Below are 25,660 nucleotides of genomic sequence, written 5' to 3' on the forward strand. Positions count from 1 at the left end.
CAGTAGGGTCTTTGGAGATCAAATATTTCATTTTCAAGGGTGTCCTGAGTATTTGAAGAGGAGGAGGGGGAAGTAAAGAGGGATTTGGATAATGCGAAATACCACAGAAAGCAAGATTTTCCAAGGAAAACACCAGGAAGCTTGGTATGAGCATTTAATGTATGCTGGAGTTTTTAAAAGGAAACATTAATGGTGAAACATGCCCTCAAAGGACAAGCCAGCAATAAATTTTGTGTCACAAAATTACCTGTCAGTGAGATTATGTTTAAATAACGTAGAATTGTTCCTGCTTCTTGAGGGGTTGGGAGAAACTTCACGGGAGAGTGTTCAAAGTATTCAGAATTATGTGCACAAATCCCATTAACAATAATGGGATTTGTGTGTTCAACCCTGCTCAAATGGCATTGAAAAATGTGGCTGTTGGTTGTTCTTCCCCAAAGCATAGACATAGCAAGGGAGCAATGAAATCCAAAATATTTTCTCTCAAGACTTTTTTTTTTTTTATTACCTTCCAGACACAGAGTATCTCACTAGCAGCCTGTGTGTACTGCACCATGATTAAAGCCCACAGGCAATTCTTCTTTTCCTGTGGTGAGGGGTGGGAAAGAACAGCAACAACGAAAAATCCCACCAAACCGATTTGACATGTCACTGTTCCCATTATCTGTGACAATGGGGAACGTTATGGCATAAAAATTCAGCAGGACAGTGAGCGTTTTGAAGGAGTGGACTCCAGTAAAAGGGTTTCGGTGTGGTGGTGGGTTTTTTTTTTTTGCTAACGTCCTTGTTTAAAAAACCAAGGTCTGTGTTTTGACGTATTGTAGAAGAGACTAAATCCTTGTGAACTGGAGAACGGTATAGGACAGAGAATGCTCTGAAGGTGGAAAGCAGAGGAAGCAAGGGGAAAAACATACAATTAAGACTTAAATACGACTGAACATGTTGCCATGGGATTTGATCTTATCCTATTTACAAGAGAAAACTTATGACTCATGGGTGCTAAATGATCGAGCTATTACTCATTTATGGAGTAAAAAAAATGGATACCTTTTATGGGATTTTTATAAATAATGATTATTACTTCCCCATATTTGTGAATACTGAGCAAATACATGCTGCAGTCATAAAGCTCGCTGCATGCTCAGCTTCTGTGCAGACTTTTTACGAAGTATTTAGTGTTAACTGATTGTTTCTCTCTTCAGAGTTTTATTCTCTGTGGTGTTGTGCTCATTGCCAGTGCTGAGTTGTAACCCTCATTTCACAGAATCACAGAGGGAAAGCGGGGTAGGTTTTGCCAAAATCCAGATTGATGACACCTAAAGACCTTGTAGTGCAGTTCAGGATGGACATGTTAGAGGTATTTTTTTTAACTGTTTTCTTCCCATCTAAGCCTGGGAGGGCTGTGCAGGATGCCAGCACTGCCAGTTGCCAGTGGTCTGTTGTGGTGGTCATGATGCTGCTTACCACATACTTTTCCCTAGTGAAGACTCTTCAGCTGTGCCTGAGGAGCTTAAAAGACATTATCCTGGCCCTGCTACCTTTTGGGACACTCCTGACTTGTGGGTTATCACCCTGTGGCTATCTGGTCCAGCTTTAGTGCTGTTTTCTCCTGCTGGTCAGTGTAAGGCACAGTTAATGCTTTCTTTTATCACTACCACAGCCCTCACTCACAGAGTTATTAAAGAGTAAACACTATAATCTGTTTTTGAACTCTGGCTTTTTGCCCTAGGAGGGATCCATGCCTTTATCATGGTGTATGTAAAGTGTTAACCTTTTGTACTGCTAACTTTGCTATATGGGTTTGAAGAAGTGCATGTAACCATTAATAGGAAAGAGATATCTGCATATCAAATTGGAATCTGATTCGGTGAGAGAGAAATCTTTTAGGAGCTTGGATAATGTAGACAGTCTTAAAAAAACTAATCTTTTTAAAAGTTTTGTTGTGTGACAGCTGGGCGGACGTACTAGGAAGATGGATTTTTCTGAGTGGAGCAATTGTATTTTTTAATTTTATTGTTTGGTGCACAGCCTGTGCAGTAACATTTTCCCTTGGGTGGGTAGTAATTTTATGGCGGCCCACAACTGGCTTCTGACTGAATTCACATCAAGAGTGTTCAGGATCCTAGGGGTCAAGCCAAGCTATAAACTTTGCATTTGAAGTTATTCATGTTTTCCTGGCAGAGCGCGTGTGAAGAGGAGAGGATGTGGGAGCAGTGAATGCTACATTCAAATCTTGGGTTACAGTCTACCTATAATATCTTACCAGTTATGTTTGTGTATCCATTTTCTTCATGTCCATGAAAGTATCTCTCTCTGAAAATCAGACAGATGCTCTACAAAAAATTCATGGATGTGAATTCTTGAAACAGCTGGCCATGGTATGGAGATACATTTCCAAGGCTTTACTTTATCCTCTGGAGAGGAGAAACAATTGGAAGAGATGTATAAAATCAGTATGCTCATACAAGAAATGTAGACATGAGAAAACCCTTGATCACATTAATTCCCATCCCCAGTCTAGTTGTACGGCGATGCACAGGGTGTATTTTTAGGTAAAATGACACTGGATGCCAGAAGAAAGTGGCCTCTACTTTGTTGTTAATTCTCTTTTTGTGCCAAACTGTGTAAGTGTGTGTGGGAGATTATGGCTTTTAATGTGCTGGGCAATGAAACCCAGTATTTGACTTGGTATGATTCTAGCTGGCCTATGACATCCTAAGTGTTACAATAACATTGACACATTTTAAGTGGTTGCTCCAACTCCTACAACCAGTCAAGGAGAGCCACAGGCTGCCCTTGACACCGTGAAACTGTCCCATTTTAAAATGAGAATTAGGCATTTATATTTCCCCCCCTCCTCTGTATGTATCATTGAATTGCAAGCTGTAGAGAGCCCTTTGAAGTAAATGGAACTTAGATTATTGTCTTGAATAGAATTAGATGTATATCTTGAATAGAAGACATACAAAACATTCGCGCAGACTTTGCTGCAATTTTACTCTCAAAAGCCTGTCAACATCGTGTTCTCTTCCATGGGACATATGTATTACCAGCTCTGTGGTTTTTGCTGCGCTAGGTCAGAAAATGGCCGCTACTCAGCTGGGGCTTGTCACACTTGACACTTGTAGCACTTACGTGGCGTACTGTCCTTACACACGTCGTCGATGCTGCCGATAGTTCCCTCTCGGAGGTGTCATCCTGTTCTGTCACCGTGGCAGGTCTGACCCATTTATCTATCGTATGTGCACCAGAGTGGTGCACGTCGCCCATCTGAACACAGGAGTCCAGGGGAGCTGCAGGGTTTGGGTTAGCAGTTAGGTGACAGGAGAATGTGGGATGCTTTTTAGGAAACCATATGGGGACCAGTTGCAGTGTGGGAGCTGAGGGGGCCCAGCCTTTGCATGGAGGAGCTTCGCATTGTGCGAGCTGTGGGATGTCTCCTCTAGTGTGATTTGGAGATGACATCCAAAATCCATTTAAGCTCAAGGGGTTTTGTCAGGACAGAAAATATTGAGGGAGCCCCTTGTTCGTTGTTGGCAGAACACCACTATAGCCGTGTCGTCTGTAGATCTGAGGCACTGAGAAATTGTTCCTCAGCAAATGCTTTTTAGTTCTAGTAATCTTTTATTGGCACTACCCAGTGCTCAAAGAGCCCTTTTTTGTAAGTAAAAGAAGCATTAAAACTTCACACATGCTTTAACTTGAGGATGTGGAGAGAATTCTGGACAGCCGCGTTGTTCCTGTGAGCAGAGCCAATAAACTATTATCCAAATCCTTCTTCTGCTTTGGTGTCATACAGAGAAATCAGCCAAACTGCTGGACTTTCCTGGCCTGTATTGGGTGTCAGATATGAACAAAATCCTAATGCCAGCTACCAGAGTCATATCTCGTATCTGCTTTCAACAAGTTAGATCAAGAAAGCTGTTTTTTTTTAATCATTCTGCTCTGTGCAAGTGAACTAATGGTAATTGCGTTCTGGATGGCTGTTGGACGTCACAGCTGTAACAACAAAAAGTAAGATTTTCTTTTTAACATCATACTTCAAAAGTTAAATTAAAAATTCTCCCGCAAAAATAAGACTGTAATAAATTGAGTATGCATCAATAAATGTACTGAGGAAGGGCAATCTGCACCTGATATAATAAAAGTATTTCTCACGAAAGCTCTGTTCAAAGAAGTGTAACATTTAATCGTGATTGGTGACTTCTCTACAGAATTTTAGAGTTCACCTATGGGATGGAATTTCTGTTATAGTAATGTCCCATTTACACCATTTTGGCTTCATAAAAGGCACTTAAATATATATGAAAATCTCACCTATAGAACGTTTTGCATTCTGAGAAGGATTCTTTATTAAATTTTACAGGTTACCATAGTTTTCAGGTCCCTTTTTGTAGAACTTAGAAGTAAGTTAGTGTAAATATGGTAGGCACCTATTGCTTTAATTCACAACGAAGCATTTAGCATTTCCCGTTGTATAATTATGATTAAGTTTATGCTTAATTTATGCTTACAACAGCAGAGAAAGATGCTGAATTGTCCTGGAAACACTTGACAGCATTGAAACTATATTAAGCCAAACTCCTGCTGGCCTATCTGACAGAAGTGATTCTTCTGGCAAACTTCTTTTGGTTTGTAAATACTTAACATGCGGTAAAATCACTGCCTGATTGAGAATTGCACATGAGATGAAGGTATCTGGCCTTGCATCAAGCTGGTGTTTTAAGCTAGCTTTTGTTTTCTCTCTCTCTTTTGGTCCCCTGCCTTGTGGTTTTCTAAATATTTGTATATAGCTCTTCCATCACGGACAGTCATACACTGGATTTAAACCTACAGGTCATGTATATGAACTACTGGCTATTTTGCATGAAGTTTCCAATGCCCTTATTTATCAAGAAATTGTATTTTTTTCTTACAAGTGAACACATTCAGTTATATCAATTTTAAGACAGTAATATATTAATTACTGTGCTACAGTCTGCTGTGAACAAACTGCAGCTGCTCATGTTATGTGATCTGAAAAATATCTTTGTGGAGTCAATGGGGTGTTTTGGATTTTGAAACTACACATGATTCTGCAAACTGAACTGGAATGGTCTAGCACCTTTTAGTCAAGTCACTGAGTAGTCACGTCACTCTCTTCTGGTAATTATCAGGTGTACGATGTTGTCTCTTATAACAGTGATAAATACCATATCGTGATAAACAAAGATACAGTTTTGATGTGTTGTAGAAACAAGATGTGCCTTGATAACAGAAATGATTTCTCATGTGTCATGAGATTTGGTTTCCACTTAGTAAACTAATAAAGCTGAAGAACTATTGCCCCTTAATACTTATATTGCCTGTGTAAGTGATACAAATGGAAATGCCTGATTTCTGCTCCTTATACCGGAACCATTGCTACAGGAAAGGTGTAAAAAGGTATGAGGCACTGCAAGCACGAACAAGATAATGCATCTTCTGCCAACCTCTTTGTGTGCTTGAAATCCTGCTTACATACATTACTGCACATTTTGAACAGGGATTATTTAAGACAGGACAGACAAATCTTTCACAGTCTAACAGCCAAGAAATGAAGTAAAGGATGATGAGGAGTTAGAGGCTAGTGTCAAAATTGGAGAGATTGCCCCCTCTGCATCTCCCACTGCTCCTGCCTCGTACATGCACCTCTGTGCTTACTATGTCCTAACTCCTGCTGCAGCATCACTTCTGTTTATCCCTGTATCTTCAGCTCTAACGAAATTTAAAGAACTTTTGGGTTATTAGTTATTATTCTTATTTATCATCATTATTCTCTTTTTCTACCATTGCTGCACTTTCATCACAGAAGAGCAAGACATTGCTCAGAGGTGCTGGTTTTCCTCCCCTCGCTGCAGGATTTCTCTGTCCTTCCTCCCTCTCCTCTGCGTCCCCAAATTATTATGCTGAGAAAACTTGTCTCTTCTGTCTACAGAGATAGCCTTTAATTCAGGGTAAGGTTTACTTCATAGCCTAAAATTGGCTCTTACTCCTTGATCTGACTCACTGTGTTACAGTACAGTCACTTATAGATCAATTTATTTTTAGAATCTCAAAGAGACGGATTCTATGGGGAGCATTTGTTTCTGATCAAGAGATGGCTCCAAACCGAAATATGCTGCTGGAGGGAATATCCTTTCAACTTGACCCTTAATATAAGGACCCTCTGACAGTTGTTTCATGCCTTTTGAATCTCTGTTGCACCCTTCTGCACTCACTTTTTGTGATCAGCTTAGGCAAAAAATATGGGCAAATGCAGATACACCCATGTCCCATGAAGCATCTGAGTTTTTGTTTGCTGCTTTTCTTCCTGTACACAAGGTAATTGCGTTGAGGGTGGTAGGTTTTGCTCCTATCTGGTCTCTGAATTTTCCTTTTCTAGAGAGGAGAAATGGGCGCGTTAGTGAAAGAATTTGGATCAAAATCCACATTGTCATAGAGTCATCACTCAGTGTTTAACAGTTTTTAAGACAGTTTGCTTTGATTTTCCACTCAAAAGTGGAAGGGTTGGGAGCACTGTGGTGCACTCTGTGCTCACTCAATCCTACCTGACAGAAGTGGTAAATTAATGCGTCTTTGTACATAAGCTGACATTTCTTGGTTTTTGGAAGGACAATAAATACTTCAGAGAGTTTGTATTGATGCGTCGTCACTACTAGCTGGCATGTTAACTCTATATTCCCCTTAGTATTCCAATTTTTTTTTTATGCTTTGCTTTTTTTCTTTTGCATTTTAAAAAAAAGTTCGTAATGAGAAGATGTTAGCATGCATGGTAAAGTAACAGTATGCTGATACTGTCAAAAAGGAGGGAGTCCCCAGACCTACCTACTGCGGACCTCTAACATTCAGCCAAGCCCCTTCATGATGCTGATATGTTATCAGATGTTTCTGTCTACTGGATCCAAACCAGCCACTGAAACTACCGTGTCATGCAGTAGATCCACAGGGGAGAAAAGACGTGTACACATCTGTAGTAATCACGATGAAAGTTGCTGCTAAAGTAAAATGTAAGGATAACTTCTTGTATCACGGTGGCGTATCTAATTATTATTCGCAGAAGTTAATGGTAGATTTAAAATGTTATTCTCTATATGCTAAGAGGATAGCAGCAAGACAATTGAATTTTACCTCTTCCGGTGGAAACTATTGCTCCAGCTTTGACCTTTGAACACTTTTTTAATACAAGGGAGACACTCAAGGATCAACAGCCTGAGCTTGCTGTAACTGGTAAATAATTATTTTTTTTAAAGGAGCGAAAAAAGACAACAGTTTGTCTTTTCTTTGTTGAAGAAAGAAATAGAAAGGGAAGGAAAAGAAGGAAACAAAACCAGACATGCCTTTTCCTCATGAACAGAACTGCAGAGACACATTTGTCTGACACATAAGACTTTTGAAAGCATTTGTTTTGCTTAGAAAAGAAAAGGAACAAAACACCTACAGAAAGTTTGCTTACAGATTTTCCTTTAAGCATGTGAGAGAGAGCAGATATGGTTTTGAATACTTGTATACTAGCCTTTTGCAATCCTTCTGGCTATTGCAGAAACTTCTATTTGTCCTGGTACTAAGTACCTGAGTGTTTGGACTGAGGACCATGCCGGGGGCTGCCACGTGCTGACAAGGGGTCGGTGAAGTTAGAATGAAGCACTTGGGCATCACACAACATGTGCTCACCAGATAACCCAGGAGGAATTCTGGCTGAGTTAGGGTTGTCCTTAGGCTATCCCTATTGCTTACTCCCTATGCTCTTTTCAGCTAATTGTAAGAGATAATGCTCTCTCCAGGCTTTTAGTCTTTTTCTTTATCCCCACAAGACAATCTAATTAATGCCTATTACAGCGTTGCCTCTGTGAGAAGTCATTTAAATGAAGCTATCAATCTGCTGTCCAGCTGTTACCGATCCAAGCTGAATTTGAAATTCAGAATTTGACAGCAGAGCTTGAGAGGAGCTGTTTATGTCTTTACCAGTTTCTGATGCATCGCTTTAAAAGTGTGCATGGTGATACACAGGGTTCCCAAATCTGTATTTAGGGACTTGACTTCTAAAGGGGTTGAACACCTGCAGCTTTCAGTGAGTTGTGTTGAAACTGCAGATTATGCCTCTGCAGATCAGGCCCACTGGACTTCTTGAAATGGGATTTCAGAAGTGTGTTCTGTGGGGAACTTCATCCAGGGATCCTTCTTGATCACCGTTGCCTCTCACATACAACACCAGGCCTACCACAACCACTCCTTCCCTCCACACAATTAAAAATGGGAACTGATATCCCTCAACAAGCAATTCAGCTTCCCCTTCAGATGACTAAAGCTTCCTTGATGCAATGGTTACCACTCATAGCGTAGTGTGACCGTTTTCCTTCCTGCCCACACTTCATTAAGGCCTCCTGTCACATACAACACTAATTTTTGAGTTACAAGGAAAATTACAGAGGTTTACGGAGGTCAGGGCTATAAGCCAGCAACTCTAGTAAATTTAACTCTACACAAGGGCAATGGAAAGGAGATCCACTTGGATGTGAGAAATAACTGAGCAAGGGAAAGCTCTTTGAAGTTTGAAAGAAGTTAATGTGTTTACAAGGTTGCCAAAGTATTTTGGGCTGTAAGCAGTGGGAGATGGGAATGGGGGAGAGGGAAGGGTGGGAGGCTTGTGAATTCTTTAAAGGTGATTTTGTTCTTTCCTAGAGTGTGGTATTTTTCAATAGTGGAAGTTCAGTTACCACCCATGTGCTAGTGCTTCACGCGTACAGCATTTATCCTTGTCTTTCGCCGTGGTCCATTTGATAATATTGGTGATCCTTTTCTGTCAGTGATGTACTTCTAGAGTATCACTAATAAGCTTTGTGACTTGCTTAGGAAAAAAATCCTTTAACTTCTTCAAACTATAGACAGCTTTTGACGTGGAGGTGGTGGTGGTTGAGGCTTGTTACTCTGGCTGTGATCTAAAGCTTGTTGAAATGAATGGGAGTCTTTCCACTTACTTCAATAGGCTTTAGATCTGTATCCCTCTGTGTAAGTGAGCTAAGTCTAAAACATTGAATATTTGGAAGAAGACAGCAACACAGCTTACATTTCCTGGGTCTGGAGTTTCCTTTATGTTGTCCTCAGGTCAAAACTTCTCTTCAAATTCTGTCTCTGCAATGTTTATTCCCACAAAAGGAGGTAAAGGTCTTTGTTCCTCTAGAAGTCCCTAGATTACTAGATTGAACAAACACAGCAGCAATGTTCTCACTGTTTTCCATCACCTACTAAAGTGCAGAACCTTCTCCCTCCCCCAGCGTTTCCATTTCCTCTACTTCCTGTCTTTGGAGATTGGGTAACAAATGCTGAATATTTCCTGAAGTTGACTAATGACAGGACATTGATGCCTGCAGCTGAGCAGCCTGGCTAGTGCTGGGTTGAATTCTTGACTGAAAGGAGGTGCTACGGCTGTGTTTATGCAGCCACCCCCAGTACGCTTCTGTCTTTTTAATACCTTTAGGGTATTGTGTCAGCCCAGTCTAAGCACTCTGTGGCAAACATACTTCAAATGACTTCTAATTTATTGCAGTATTGCCTTAACAAAACGAACATTATCTTAGGCCAAATTGAGATACAGTACTGTGATTATATAACCTTTTTCACATGTTTTGCTCAACAGAGACCATTAATGATTGGGAAAATCCATTATTTGAAATGAATGACCTTTACAATTAAGAGGAAAAGAGGATAAGATCTTCCACAGGTGGAAATTAGGTTGTGTTTGTTTTACACAAAGTTAGGTTATGCACGCCCAAAATTAAGAATGTTCAGAACTGGATTTCTTAGGTCTCCCAGCTATCTTTTACACTGAGAGTATAACTGCCAAGAAGGAAAGGAATTTAATGAATTTTATTTTATAGCTTAGGCTTATGCTCTTCCTCTGAAATGGCTAGACTGTCTCTCCCCTTGGCTAGGGGATTTCTTTCTCATTATGTCATTAAAACTTCAATTGCTTCATTTCTTTTGTGTCGACTGAGATGCATAGATTTATGTTTCTATATGTATCAAATTATAATGATGTTCTATGAGAAAAAAGTCAAATATCCATGTACCCTTACTATACATCCCTTGGCCTGATTAGTAATGGTATTGATGTGAGCAAATAGAGTCCAGTAGCAAATTAAAACTGACTTACAGTTTCCTTCGCTGACATGCAGTGGCTGTCGATTCCAGTGTCCTAAAGTGCTACTTTATATGCTTGCTTTGGAGCGGGAAGCACCTCTTGAAAGTTGGACAAAGACTGGCAATCAAAAAAGTGGGCAACAGAAAAAATTAAGCTTCTATGCAAGGAAGATGGAAAGATGGGATAGAAATGAGTTGTGTAGTGATACAAGGGTTAAGAGGAACACGGAGTCACTCCCCTGTGGTAGCACTGCTACATGGATCTCTGATCTAGAATCAGATTATTCCTTTGTGGGTGAATCTAATTGATGTAATCCACACCGAAATACCTGCTGGGAAATACACCTGTGAAGAAATCTTAAAACAAGTGGGCACAACTCGTGACATACTACAAAAAGCTTTTTCTTTAACATATATGCTTAGTTTGATGGCATTGGCTTGTTCTTGACTTAAATAGGATTTTAGCCTTGTTTGGTGAATTAAAGTAGAAGACATCTTTGAGTTTTTATAGCAGTAGTGAAAGATTAAAGTCCTCTAAATTTGGGATACACTTAGAACCCTTATGACTACTTCTGGGGCATGTTTTTACTGGCTATAACCACCCATTCTTTTTCAAATTGAATAATATCTTTGCTTTTAAATAAATTAAATTTCTGGACGTTGAATATTGCAAAACTAGGAAAAAATGGGCAGTTCAATAAAAAACCTACACACCACAAAATCCACAATGCTTTTCTTCCTTTTCCCCATCTCTTCCATTACTGTATTATTTTTTCCCTTTGCTGTATTCTGATTCTCCAGTGTGGAGACTTTCCAATGAAAGTTAACAGATGCTATTCTATACAATCTGACTGCTCCTGGGGGGAGCTTGTTCCCACCAGACGTTTTACAACATCTGTTTGAAGCTGACTTTGCGCTCCTTCTGTTCCATCTCAAATTGGAAGCCCCGATGAGAAGAGATGAGAAGGTACATGTACCGAGGCAGGGCTTTGATCCACGATGCCACACACTGACTGACATTTCCACTTACATTGAAACATGCTGCTCTCAGATATATGGTAATAAACAGGACCGTTCAGCTGGCTAACAGAGATGCTGTTGAGACAGCAGGAAAAAAATAAATCACCTTTGTTTGTAGAAAAGTCTTTTTTAAAATCTAAAACTCAGAAATATATTACATTGTTTATACAGGCTGGTTAATCTTGTGTATTTTATTCACCTACAGCATGAAACACTGTGATTTTATTGATATAGTAGCACTATTTCCCTTTCTCCCTATTGGGTTTACTGGAGTTCCTAGGCAGAGCTTGAGGATTTTTCCCTATACCCAATTATATCACTTCAAATTTATGCTGTTATAATGTGCAAATATAAAATTTTCTTCGTCGGAGCAATGCAAACCTTTCTGTTCATATTAAACTTGTCATACCAACAATTCTGTCTTTCTGTTCTTAATTAAAAAACTGTTGCCTTTGAAATGATACCATTCAATGCTGTCTCTTTAAAAAAAATAGGGAAACAAAGATATGCATTTTTCAGAGGGGAGGATATTGCAAAATTGTTTTCACAATTGTTCAATACATCTAAAAATCTAACACTGCAGAAAGAAAGAAATTATTTCATTTCAGTGACATAATACTACAGTTCTGAAATTAACTCATAACTTTATCTACTAATACTGATGAACAGTGTTCTCTAGATCTCTCTTTCTTTTTTAATGTGTTATCTTTTGAATGCTGATCTGGGAGAATAAAGACATTTTATGCAGCATTTAAAAAGCTTTGATAGGATGTAACTTATTTTCCTTTTTTGAGACCTGTATGTTTTGTTATTTTAATCTATAGGCTGAATGCAGTAGAAAAATGGTGAAAGCCTTAATTTATTCTGAGCATTTTAAGTAAAGGTTCTGAAGGTATATAAATGCTTATATACTTCGAAAATCTGTAGGAATTTTACCCCTAGACTTCCCCCTGACCAGTGATCACGTCGCCTCTCATTCACTTCTGGCTCCTCAAGGTTTCATAAGATGTTGAATCTCTAGTCCTCTGAGAGAGGAATTTAGGAATAAATTGGGTCATCTTTCAAAGTAGTAGTGTGGACCAAGTAATAATTGTAATAAGATTTCGGTGATCTTCCCTGAGATTCTCTATATCTATACTGACAATATGTCTCCCATTCAGATTTGGCTTGTAGTGCTTGAGACAAGGTGGCCACACTCTGCAGGAGAAGGACAAGGAGAAGTAATTGGGTGGAGGGAAGAGCAAGAGTGTTGTTTTGTCAGAGTCCAAGAACAAGCTTCTGGGAGACTCAATTTAACGTCATAACCACCTCAAACATCCTATCTTTTTAAAATGCTTTGGAAGGGAAACAACCAGAGATTTTTCCTTCCTTGCTGAACTTGAAATACCTCCCTGGGATATAATTTGGGGTTTTCAGTAAACGTAAAGAAAATATTCGTGTACTACTTTCTATTCTAAGATCACTCATTTTCCTCATTTATTGTCTACTTCATTGTGTTGTGTTAGCGGCTGCTGGAAACAGGGCTTAGTCAATGAAATAGCAACCGTGCCATAACCCTAAGAGTCACAATACTTTCCAGACTCAGTATTTGAACTGCTTCTAGTTGAAACATCTCTTTAAAATTGTCTCCCAAAAGGTTTGAACTCATCCTCAAGGCTTCCCAGTTGTTTATATGCTATATTGTGTGCATCATGTGACTGACTGACTGCATATCTACTTGAAGATCATTGCTCGGTCTCACTATGATGGACACCAAGGGACACAGGAAGTCCTATGAACTCTCTTACTTTGTCCACAAACTAAATAATTTGGCACAGTGGTATCTCACCAGATCAGTAGTGCTGAATCAGTGGGCCAGGCAGGGGAGGCTTCTCCCAGATGTGAGAACCTGGTACAAGAGTTTCTAAGATTTGAGTCTTCTGAAGTTTGCTTTCTGTCTCTTGGGAAGGAGTCTGAAGTTGGCTTTTGACAGGACCAAGCACTTTAGTGGCAGTATCTGACAGGATGAGGCCCAAGTGACTTTCCCCATCTTCTTCCAGACCTTTGTGAATTACTGTATCATGGCAGAGAGAAAGTGTGGTATTGTCTTCTCCATGCATTTCAGCCTCAAAATCCATAGTTCCTTCCTTTCCTAGATGGTTAATTACAAGAAAGATTGGAGATTTAGACAGTCTGGTCACATCACTTCGGATTCATGGTGGTAGGTCTAGTGTCAGTGACATGGATGAATGACTTCAATAAAGAAGTACAGTGGAACAGCATCTTCCACAAACCTATTTGTACCATATGTTATGCCCTAAAATGCTGTTTTAGTAGAACCCCCAACCTTGGGACCTTCTGTTTGTTATTAGTAACATTTGCTTTCAGTTCCTCATCATTTTTTGCGGGGTGGGGTGGGGGGAACACAGAATATCTGAAAACAATAACTCTTGTTCATTGACATAAACCGGCTGTCAGTTACTTGTGGGACCCGGGCTGATAAAAACCAGGGAAAAACTATTTTATTTGCAATGTAAGGAATTTTAGCCTGTGGAGATTTTTAGTTCAACAGCAGTAAAGGTAGGGATAGCAACCAGTGAGGCTGTTAAAGGTTACATTCTCCCCGCCCTCTCCTTTTCCCAGTCCCTTGAGTCATAATTAAAACTCCAGAAAGTGAGAAGCTGTTACTAATGCTAACATACAGTTTGGCACAACAGAATCATGCATTTACTGACTTGTGTTTTTTATTTAATTTCATTTTTTATAGGTCAAGCTGAAATTTTACTTTACCATTTGGTATACAAAGGGCTTTTTTTTAATCTGAAACTTTAAATTTGATTTGAGAGTTTCCCAGGTATAACGATTACGGAAACAAACACCTTGTTCAGCAGCTTGGCAATAATTATCTCCTAATGGAACAATTAGGCACTTTAATCAGATGTGAATTCGGTGCCTTCAAGTTGAAAATGCTGGAGATGGTCTCTTGTGCTTTGTACTGCTTAGGATTTCTCTCAAGAGAATAGCTGGACACAGAGATGAGCTAATTACCCTTCATATCTTTTTGAGAGCTGTCCATATTTGAAAGAGCAGTTGCATAATGATGGTATTTATACGCCCTCTTTCTCAGGACTGAGACACTGTACAGGATTACTTAGAATACCCCTACTCAGACAAGACTTGGTGAATTTGGTAGGTAAAGACTGAGAAGGAGTTTAAGATTTTGTAATACTGCTTTCATCCATTTCCTTAATGCTCAGAAGTGTTTTGTGACACATTCGTAAGAAGGACCCTCTGTCAACACGGGGCTCCTTTGAGTATCTGTTGAGGAGGTTTATTTACAAGTCTTTATAGCCAGTCATGTTGTAAGTAACTACTCACAGGTCTTAGAAAGACATTCTTCATCAGCAGGTGATTGTTTTTTTAAGAAAAGTTGAGTTGGAAGGGCATTGCTCAGTCCTGAGGCTCCTCTAGTGTATGAGCTTATACTTCCCATGTACAAATATCAGCAAGGCAATTTAAACTGGTCAGTGGTATCCTTGGAAAATCTCTCAGTGAAGGAGAAAGAATTTTTGGCACCTGTTGGATCGCCATTGCCATTTCTTAAAATAAATAGCACCTTTTAAGGTCATCCATTAAACTACTGGCCACCCCTGACCCTGCAACCTGGTGTGATTTCAGCCCAAGGTAATATGAACTGGTAGATTAAAAAAAAGTCTCCCTCCTGCTGCAGACACATTTCAGTGCTTAATAGCCATTTCTGTGGTCTTTTTTTTCCCTTTCTTGTCTATGGGCTAAGCTGCATTTCGTCTCAGAAAGCCTGGAGAGCCTTAGACCTCAGTTCACCTGAGGGTATACTGTTCACAATGGATCTCAATTTTTCTTGCATACTGAGATCACAAAGTTTAGACCAGTCATTCCCCGTGTCCTGGTTTGGTGTTGCTGTGCAGGACATGACTTACTGAGGCAAGAGATTTCTTGGACTTACTGCAAGACCCCTTGCTGGTGCAAGAACCCAGACGTGTAGATGAAAAAAGAACAGCATCTCTTGAAATGCAGCTATAATCCTTGAACAGTACTTCATCAGCTGCCATCGTCACAGTATGCCTTGATGTTGCTGTCCCTCCGGTACAACACCAGAAATGTAAATTATGGAGAAAGCTTGCCTAGTTTTCATTCAAAGGATAGCAGACGAGGGCTAAGTCTTCTCCATAAATTGCAAGTAACCGAAGACTATTGGATCAAGCTGCTTGCAGAGAACAAGATACTGCAAATTATGAAATCGAAAAGTACTTCCCCTCTAATTGTCTAGATAACATACCAAAGTGTACCTGTTGCCATATTTAATAAGGCAGAACTGAAATTTTGCATTCAATTATAAGATAGAACCCTAAATATAAGTGCTTTTTATTAGCTTAGCCAATAAGATTGGAAAAGAGAATAGAATTACTTAAGAAATTTACCTGTGCTGTTGCTTCTTGGAGTACTATTTTCTTGTGCTCATTTTCTACAAATATCCATTCATCCGTTTTTAATAAGAGTGAAACTCAGACCAGGATACCAACTTCCAGATGCATTTTTGCTATCCTGGGGAATGTTTATTTTCATTTTGAAACAAAGTGAGCTTTACTATCACAGAATATTTTAAACTCAAACAAAAAAATCTCAAATGGTGTATTGACACAGTGCACTTGTTTCTAAAACCTCATAAGAAGCCAAATAAGTATCCATACTGAGTAAACAGATTATTTACTTTTTAAGTATTTTTAGCTTCTGGTACTGCTCCCAGTTTAATCTCTGGCTTCTTGATTATTGAAACCTGAGGGTAGGGTCAGAGAGCCAGATGTTCGCTCTTTTGCTTTAGGTCAGGAGCTGGGAGTACTTCTTTCATGTCTTCACGGTTTGTGACCTGTAGACACCACCAGAATATAAGTAATAATAAACACATTGATGTGCGCCTGGTGGAACTCCTCTGAAGCCAATGAGGTTATGTTAGTATAAGGTAAAAATTAGTCTGATTATTAGCCTTATGGGCATCCTACACTTTTATATACCTGTAAATATTATTAACAATTAATATCTGGGTAGTATTCACAGCTACGGTGCAGGTATGGTCCTATGGTGCACATGCATGAGCTTTTTCTAATGGTTTTCATCTTTTTCCATCTCAAAATGATATTTAAATGTATGTCACCATGGAGGATTATTAGTGCATCCCTGATATTGCTGAGCACCTTCTTATTTTGTAACGCAGAAGCATTATACATGGCAGTCTCTAGTGCCATTTACAGCAGTACATCCCAAGCTCCCAGGACTGTTCGCCTACGTGCCATGATGGGAGATGGTGCTTGGATTGACATTCCAACACCTTTCTTGTCCATACAGCGAAGCTCCAGCATTGCCAGCTGACACCTTCTTTTCACACTGGAATTTAGTAGTTATAACTCAGTCTATTTGCACGTCTCAGCTTCTATTTTTAAGCACTGCTAATCCTCAGCGAAGGGCCGGCCTCCATCTGGCCTTACAAGGGTCGCGGTGGTGAGGGAGGTATAAGGAGCCTTCCCAGAACTTGTACAGTCCTCCTGAGATCCAGGCGCAATCGCTACCTTAAAAGAGGGGCCGGGCAAGATGCTTTTGTGTTGTCTTCCCCTTGAATGCAGAGACGGCAGTGACTGGAGGAGCCGTGCCCCACCATGTCCCACATGCGCCAGAGGGAGAATGCTCCCTGTCTGAAGGACACTCCTCAAATGGCAATGTGAATCTAGCGATCTCTTGTACCGCAAGCGTTGTCTGGAGCATGCAGCTGGACTTTGAGGTGGTCATATATATTTTTTAAAACTGCGAAGGTCCTCACTTTGTGTGCATTCCCTCAGGTTAACAGTTGTCAGTTCTCTCAGGGAAACGTGGGCTGTAGTCCGTGCAGAGGTAGCCTTGCATTTGTTGCATATTTCCCTGAAAAACAGGAAAGTAGAGATAATAGAGTGGAAGGCATGGTGCAAGCTGAGCAAGCAGCCTGAATGCTGCTGAAATGGGTAGGGAAATGGTCTTCTGCCTGTCAGAGGGATATTGTTTCTGCTGGAAAACTCTGTTGACGAGGAGTCAGGGAACCAAGATGTGGGCACTTGAGCAAACAGAGAACTGTTCGTTTGAGAGGACCCTGCTCTTGTTTTTCTTTTGTGTGGTTTTGCAATCTGTCTCCTCCTCCAGTGAAGATGTGGAAGGAGGCTTTCCTGCCACAGACTCCTCTGGCTGCCCAGCTGCTGTTGCATCCAAATAGACCGTGGAGACTGGAGGGCTGGTTTTATAATCTTTTGAAATAGTTGCCTTATTGAAGCAAGGCAGGATCAAGTCTGCTCTCTTGTTGCTCCTGGGAATGTTAAAGACCCTACAGATAGGGAATTATGTTACGCTTTCCAAAGAAAAGAGGGTTAGTATGTGCTATCGCTTCCTGGTGAAGGCTCTTGTTTGTTAAGCAGCCAGCAGAAATCTAACTGCTAAAGCTTGAAGAAGACATGGTTTCAGCGTGCTTTTACAATCAAAGTAGCTGAGAATGACATGGTCTTTTGGAGTTTTTATTCACCTTCCGTTTACTTCCTTCAGTCAGGTGCTGAAATCTGTCTCCTGTTACGTCTCAAGCAGTCCACCTAGGTCTGGAGCAAGTGTTATTTTAGCAGGGCAAGGCCTTTGGCTAATGGCAGTTGGAAGAAGGATGGTGGTTTGGAGGACATGCATAAAGAAGATCTAATCAGTAGTGCTATCAAAGGATGTCAGCCAAGCTTGTCTTGTAGAAGGTATAGTGGCTATAAGACATCACGCTTACTGTGCTGAAGAGGCCCAGACAGTTGACGTGCCTCTAGGTTTAAAAGTTTCTATCCATTAACATTAACCTTTTGTGCCAAACACATTCAATTAACTTTTTCTTTCAAGTTAGGATTCTCAATTAAATGGTTTTTCACCTTTCTTTCTATTTGTGTATGTTAGGGCCCACTTTCCATCTTGTGCCTGACTCCCCAATATCTTTTAAGACCAACTGGGGAAGCCTGCCACGATGAAAACTTATCTGCCATGTGTCATATGCAAAGCCTAAGAAAGAGGGGCAGTACATCCTGTGCAAGTTAAATAAGTTTATTTTCCAACAAATGTCTTTCCACATATCTTGAGAAACTCCAGTTTTTCCATTACTCGCTTGCACTGATACTTAGTGGGATGGTAGAGGTTGTGGTACTTGTGTGCTTGTGTTGATGTTGTTCTGCTTTATTCACTAACTTCAGTTACGGTGTTTCCTTGAGTAATGTTAAGCTTGTATGAAATTGTCCAAGTTTGGACCTGAATGAAACATGCTCATTAGTATCTGCATCAAATCCCATTCAGTGGCGAGCAGCACACAGTATTCGGAAAGAATCGAGTATTGAAACTTCATTTTGTTCATTTTTAACAGTAGAAATGAGAAAAGGAAATAATTGGCGCTCTGTGTATGAAGAAGCTATTAACAATTTTTTGTTGTTTATTATTTTACTTCATTATTGGAGAAAGAAAATATACTATACATTTTGTTTTGCATTAAATTATATAGGCAGTAAAAGTTTGTGAATGAAGAAACACATTTTGCACTAATTCCACTGCACTTCTATTTCATTTTATGATGTTTTTTATTTCACTTCTGAGAGTACTTCTCCTGAATTTAGGGAACAGTAGGAAACCCACCCACCAGCTAATTTAACCTGTAAAAATTGTCTTTCTGCAAGGGAAAAAAAAAAGAATTAGCCTGCTGGCTATTTTATATATCTCGTTTCTGTTTCCAAGATTATTCATTCATATCCTGTTGAACTTTGATTTTGTCTTGGCTTTTTTTCTCCATTAATTTTGTAATGCATTTCTGCTACTACTCTAAGCTAGGAAAAAAGAGTAAAACCATTTATGTGCTTAGAAAATCAATCAACAAATTTGCAAAAAAAAAAAGATGAGCTATATGTATAGATGTGGAATCTATTTTTTTAAAAAAAATAAGGAAAAAGGCCAGCTGTTCTATTGGTCAAATGAAATAAGACAAAATCAGACTAAACATTCTAAAATAAAAGCCTGCAATCATTTAACGGTTTGTCTCCATGTTTATGTAGCAAGCCTTTATTGACATGCCTGCTTATCTAGGTAAGGCATCTTTATATGGCTTAATTGCCCTTTTACCAGTTGTCTTTTAAACTACCACGTGACATATTTTTGACCTTCAGTTATAATCCTGTTTGATGCTTATCTGAGAGTATTTCTTCTTCTCATTTAGAAAGTCTAATTGGAAGGTGACTGCAATCTTTTCTTTTACTTCACAATGATTTTACTCAAATGTTCATGTTACTTCTTCAGACTAGTGTTTCCTTGTAGCCGTTTTCTTCATTCAGTCACTGTAGATTATGATAATCAGATAATCATAGCTATGGAGTTACAGAGCGGAGGGATATTTTATTTAAATCCAGAAGAGAATAAGGATTTGAGTTTTGCATTTAGTTGACATCTTTACACATCCTTTTTCTATTATTGTGCTTTAGTCCATGGTTCCAATTCATTTAATTTATCATAAGAAAAAAAAATACTTCCTTGTTCTACTCCTTTTACAGACACATGCATTTATAAGGCTTTGAGCCATCATGCCCCTTCACATTATTTATGACCTGAAGAAAGCATGCTTATTTAGGAAGTTATGCGACTTAGACAGCAAACGCTGTTCAGTATCCAAAAAATAAGCTGTGGAGACAAAAGCATTATTATTTAAGAAAGAACATATTTGATAGAATATTTTACTGAATTCCTGGAAAATTCTCATCCTTGAATCGAGTTCAAATCAAAACAGTTTGCGACTACATACAAAAGAAATGTATGTGAAAATGCAGAAGTAATTTACATATGCACTACTTCAGCCCTGCCTACGGGGCTCCATCTGTGCTTGCAGTGAAATGGGGAATTAGCAAGCCCGTGTATCTTAGCGCATGTGCCACAGGTGGAGGTTTGACCCAATCAATTACACATGTGATATTAATAGAAGTTGGGCTGTGCATTGAACTCCTTACAGGAGTAGGAGATTTATACTTGTGACGAAGATGTATTTCAGGTTGAATTATGGCATGGTTCCCACCTAGGTTTTATTCTTTGCTTTTATTGTGTGTCAGACTTCCTCCTTTTGCACTCCAGGACAGCCGTGTAGCTGGCACTGCTATTTCGCTTGTTCCCCACAGGTAAAAGTTGATGTTGTATTGATGGTTGAGTCTGGGGCACAAGGCAGAAAGGAATAGTATTTCTCCTTTTTCCCAGCACCCTGCCCTGAATTTGGGTCAAGGTAAGCCTAGGGTACTTGCAAAGGAGCTTTGCAGAAGAGCAGTCTGCCACCCTGGTATTTAAACACCGTAGAGCAGTGGGAAGTTTCATGTGTAAGTTTTGGCCATTCACTCCATCTGATGTACAGCATTTATTTTCTTCCCTACCCCTCACCTTCGGTCCTTTCAATTATTTAGCATTATATAGAGCAAGCCTGGTGTGACTCCTGTGTGGTCCAGCAGACAGTAGGCTACTCAATATCAACAGTTTAAAACCTGGGATTAAGGGGAATGTTGTACCTAATTTACCTACAGAAGGACTGTGAGAAGAGAAGAAGTTATCTAAACTGGTACTTAACATTGAGAATAAAGTGCTAATCGTTAGTCTTATGAAAAATGATGGGGGAAGAGCATAATCGCCACTCTAAGTGGCGTGGACTTCAAACGTAATCTTGCAGAGCCCTGCCAAAGAGCTCCTAATACCAATACAAGGATTTGACTTGTCGTCAATTGACATTCAGCCAGTTTTGACTCAGAGGGTAGAGTGCTACTGACTGAATTGTTAACACTGAGCAGTTGGGTTTTCCTAGGAGGCCACTAAGCCAAAAATGTGATCTTGCACAGCAGTGTAGTACCTAACGGAACACGATGAAATCATAACTTCATATGCTGTGATTTCCCTGAGGCTGATAACTTTTAGGACTTAGCTGGCCATCAGATCTGGACCAGTTAACTAGACTTTCTAGGCTATGAATTGTGATGATTGCAAGATTTGCTTTTCCACTATTCGCAGCTGTTGTCCAACTATGACTGTTATCTGCAGGCTGGGAACATCCATTCTGTGGTTCATGTTACTTTCCGTAGGCTGGCTAAGCTCCTGTCATCTCTGCAGGCTGTGCCACATGGAGGACAAGCGAGTAGTCCATAATAACCTCTCCACTGTCATGGCTGTGTTGCTTACAGACCCTGAGCTACATAGCATCAAACCGACTCGGCATACTCTGTGAGTTACCGTCAATGCAGTAGAGGCTTAATCCAAGACTATGGTGAGAACTAGTTGGATCAATCCCAATCCCCAAAAGAATCCAAGTCTGGCATCAGCGTAGCTTTTAACCTTGAAATATTTCCTTTTAAAACCAAGTTTTTTGCCATGTCCAAGCTATTTCTTTCGTGTCATTTTATGACATGGTTTTTCAGCTATCAGTGCACATGAAACTCATGTTTGTGTTTTGTGTACTAACGTGCATTCAGTACCTCTTTATGAGGATTCCCCATCACTGCAGTGCAACCTGTTTGGCACCTTAGGCTTTTTTCCATACCCCGCAGAATGAATGACTAATATGGAGGATCATTGCAACGCTGATCTTCAAATACAGCTTGCCAGATTAATAAGTAAGTGATCTAAAATAGAGGCTCAGCTCATACCTTTTACTACTTTACCCTTTGCACCTGGAGGTCTAGTTTGGACTGTGCCTCTGTCTCATGGTATGGTGATGATGGGGTAGTTCGTTGTCATTTGAGGCTCCGAGTTTTTGCTTGAATAATTCATTTTTCAAAATTCTAGCTGGCCGGTCTCCCGTGTAATATAGTGGAACCAATCAGCCATCTTAAACCGGCTGGTTAGAGACATGCTGGCATAGCTGTTAGCGCAGTCACACGCTCGTTCACGGCGATATTCTGGGAGATGTTTTTATTGCTTTATTATGTTTGTAAATCTCTTTGTTTGCGCACGCTGAATACTGATTGAGCAGAATGATCAACTGCTAGTTATAATTGCTGGGCCGTTTATTGAGCAGGTGTAATAGCCTGGCTTGTGACTCTCTCATGCTTTTAAATCAGGTACGGCTGACATTGTTCACTCTGCACCTATCACCTCTTTAATGAACAGGCACAAAATAAGGTACGTGGACAGGACTGTGTCATGTGCAGCTTGAGCCCTGCCAGTAGTTACTGCTAATGAAATAATACGACGTGATGCCAATTTCTGTCTCTCCACCATCTCTGCAGGCAACTGTCGAACCGCATGCTTCCCTGTACTGAGATATACTGATTATCTTATGTACTGGGAGTCCAAAAGTAAGCCCAGTTTCAAAGACTGCAACAGAACATTTTGCAGCCGTGGATAACAGTGGCTGCCAATTTCTATACATAACACTTTTGGAAATACTTCTCAAATGTGCCCCCTTGTCATGCCTGGCCCTGATCGCTTTTTCCTCTGCGCCTCGTGCGTGTGCACACGTGTGTATCTTTTCATGTATCTTTTCTTTTTTACCCACGCTGTATCTTCGTTATAAAAGATCGCTCAGATCTCACAGCTGTGCTGGAGGGCTCTGGCACGCACCAGAAAGAGCACGTCTGCACTGATTCACACAGAAATGTAGAAGACGGTATCAGATAGACAGCTAGAAGAGGTCTAGCCCACTGGCCCACAAGCAGCTCCGAGTGCTCCCAGGAGGACTTAGGCCGGGTTTCTCAGGCTCCAAGCTGATTAAAACAAGAGGTAATGTTAAGGCCATATCAAGTCTCGATTCTGGGGTTAGGGGAAGAAGCTGACAGCTGTCTTGCAACAGGAGGTAAAAGGAGCGCAGATAGCAGCCGCGAGTATGGGAAAATCAACTTTAGGGAGAGATGGTAAAGAATAAATTAAATTCTAGTATGCCTGTGTTTTTCTTCAGGGTATGCATATGTGCACAAAATAGTCATTACATTTCTGAGTAGATGTAGAAGGTTAGAATTAGGGACCAGAATGCTGCGCTTACTGTCTCTTAAAACAAGGCAGTGGTGCTAAAAAAAATTTTAAGTATAAATAATACTAATATACTGAACGCCATGAGCGCTTTTTGTTGTAGAAGACACATGATATATACAGCCCCTGTCCTAAAGACCCTGTAACATAAGCAGCATCTGACCCAAAACAGACAGAGCTCACTGGGAATAACTAGGACACATATGTGGTGGTGTTTATGTGCTTTATAGTTGTGATTAGGAGTGTCACAGGAGATCCTTTTGAAAAAAAGTAATCTGCGTGGTTTGTCCCTGGGCATCATGTAAAGGTATTGCTTTCTTCTGAGAGGAGGCAATGTGTTAGGGAGTGGAAAGCAGGTACTGGTTTGGGGAACTACAGACATGCTTGTATGGAAAAGTAGGCTTGGATATCGGTCCTTTTGGCATATCATAAAAATAGACATAACTGTCGCTGTAGAAACACAGGCACATCATCACAATAAAATCTAGACCCCATCTCTTAATTTTGCAAAATTCATAGTCGAGATTTGTTGAGGTCTTTTTGCCTTACAGAAGTCATAGAAAACTCAGATCTGAAAATCTGCTGTGACATGGGGTTTTTGTAATCACATATTTTCCCTACAGCTCTTCTCCTAAAATGTCATTGTTACGTTGCAAAGTGCCTGATAGGAGTTACTAAAGTTCTGGGCAGAATTTTAAAGCAAGTACTAAGGCCTATTGAAAATGTATGAATGGGGTTTTATGCTCCGTTTAGCTTATGTTAAGTCCTGTAAGGTGAGAATCTTTTTGAGAATTTGTAATGCTGAATCTGAGGAACATATGAAGTTCAGAGGCCTTTCAGAAAGGATTTGGATTCTATAATGCCTAGGATGTGAAGCTACCAAATCCTGTTTGACAAACTTTGCAATTACATACTTTCTAAAAGTCTCATCAGTGACTTCAGCCAATAGGACTTACACAGAAAGTTAAGCATCTCTGAATTTGATCCCTTGTTTTTTTGGTTTCTTAAAGAGTTGGTGCCTAACTTACTTTCTTAGGATGGACCATATGATAACAGCTCTTCAAAAAAGTACAATAAATTCACTGTAGTCATAAATAGACAGCTTGCCAAAGACTTACTCATTTGCAGAAAGTATTCTTTCCTAACTGATTTGCTGGTGTCCTTTGAATTTTCTGCTCTGAAGGCTGTTTTTATAGGTAAATTCAAGATTGTGTGGCTTCAGTCAGATTGCTGTACAGTTTACAGTTAAGGATGGGCTGAAGTCATGAAGGATGTGGCCAGCAGGTCGAGGGAGGTGATTCTACCCCTCTGCTCCGCTCTTGTGGAGTACTGTGTCCAGCTTTGGAGTCCTCGGCACAGAAAGGACATGGACCTGTTGGAATGGCTCCAGAGGAGGGCCATGAAGATGATCAGAGGGCTGGAGCACCTCTGCTATGAGGACAGGCTGAGAGAGTTGGGTGTGTTCAGCCGGGAGAAGAGGAGGCTCTGGAGAGACCTTATAACAGCCTTCCAGTACCTAAAGGGGCCCTACAGGAAAAGTGGGGAGGGACTCTTTATCAGGGAGTGTAGCGATAGGACAAGGGTAATGGCTTTAAACTGGAAGAGGGGAAATTTAGATTAGATTTTAGGAAGAAATTCTTTCCTGTGAGGGTGGTGAGGCACTGGAACAGGCTGGCCAGGGAAGCTGTGGATGCCCCATCCCTGGAAGTGTTCAAGGCCAGGTTGGATGGGGCTTTGAGCAGCCTGGTCTAGTGGCAGGTGTCCCAGCCCATGGCAGGGGGGTTGGAACTAGGTGATCTTTAAGGTCCCTTCCAACCTGAACCATCCTATGATTCTATGATTCTAAGTCACACAGGCTGTAGTCCTGGGCTTAACTTCTCACCCATACAGTCCAGGTTTAACTGCCAGAAAATGAAGTAATACAGTGCATACCATATCATCTCCTTAATTGCCTCACCTGGTCTTTTAGCTGACTACATAATGGAAAAGAGGAAGAATATTGACTGCCACCTCTTTCCACTAACCTCTTGCTCCTTGACTACTTACTCTTTATAAAATGAAGTGCCTTGAGCTCCTGAAAATGAAGACAACAGCTTGAATGTCTTTCGTAGCAGGCAGATCAGTAGTTGCTTTGTCAGGTTACAGGGACTTAGAAAGGTCCATAAAACACTTCTTTCTCCGTTCTATAGTTCACTAAAATCATAGTGAGCTCTAGAATCATTCCACTAGTAATTAAGCAAGCTTCATGTCAGCTCTTTTAAAAATAAATGTATTTTTTTAAAAAAAAAATCCATAACCAAACCATTGCATCTAAAGAGTAGTTGCTAGTGTAATGGACTGTTGACACTAAAAGAAAATTATTTTTACTGATTTGAGTGCAAATTTCTGCTCTACTTTCCATGCACTTCTATTACATACTTCAGGTTCCAAAATGCTTTTCAAGCTGCAGCTGAGCTTT

At 40.2% G+C, this 25,660-nt stretch overlaps 1 protein-coding gene across 4 annotated transcripts in view; it reads left to right on the forward strand.

The window, feature by feature from the left end:
* The window catches only part of CREB5 (cAMP responsive element binding protein 5), a 256,757-nt gene that overhangs the window by 113,108 nt on the left and 117,989 nt on the right, over nt 1–25,660 (forward strand). The window lies entirely within an intron of this gene.

Source organism: Larus michahellis, chromosome 2, assembly GCF_964199755.1.
Source record: "Larus michahellis chromosome 2, bLarMic1.1, whole genome shotgun sequence".
Lineage (NCBI taxonomy): Eukaryota > Metazoa > Chordata > Aves > Charadriiformes > Laridae > Larus > Larus michahellis.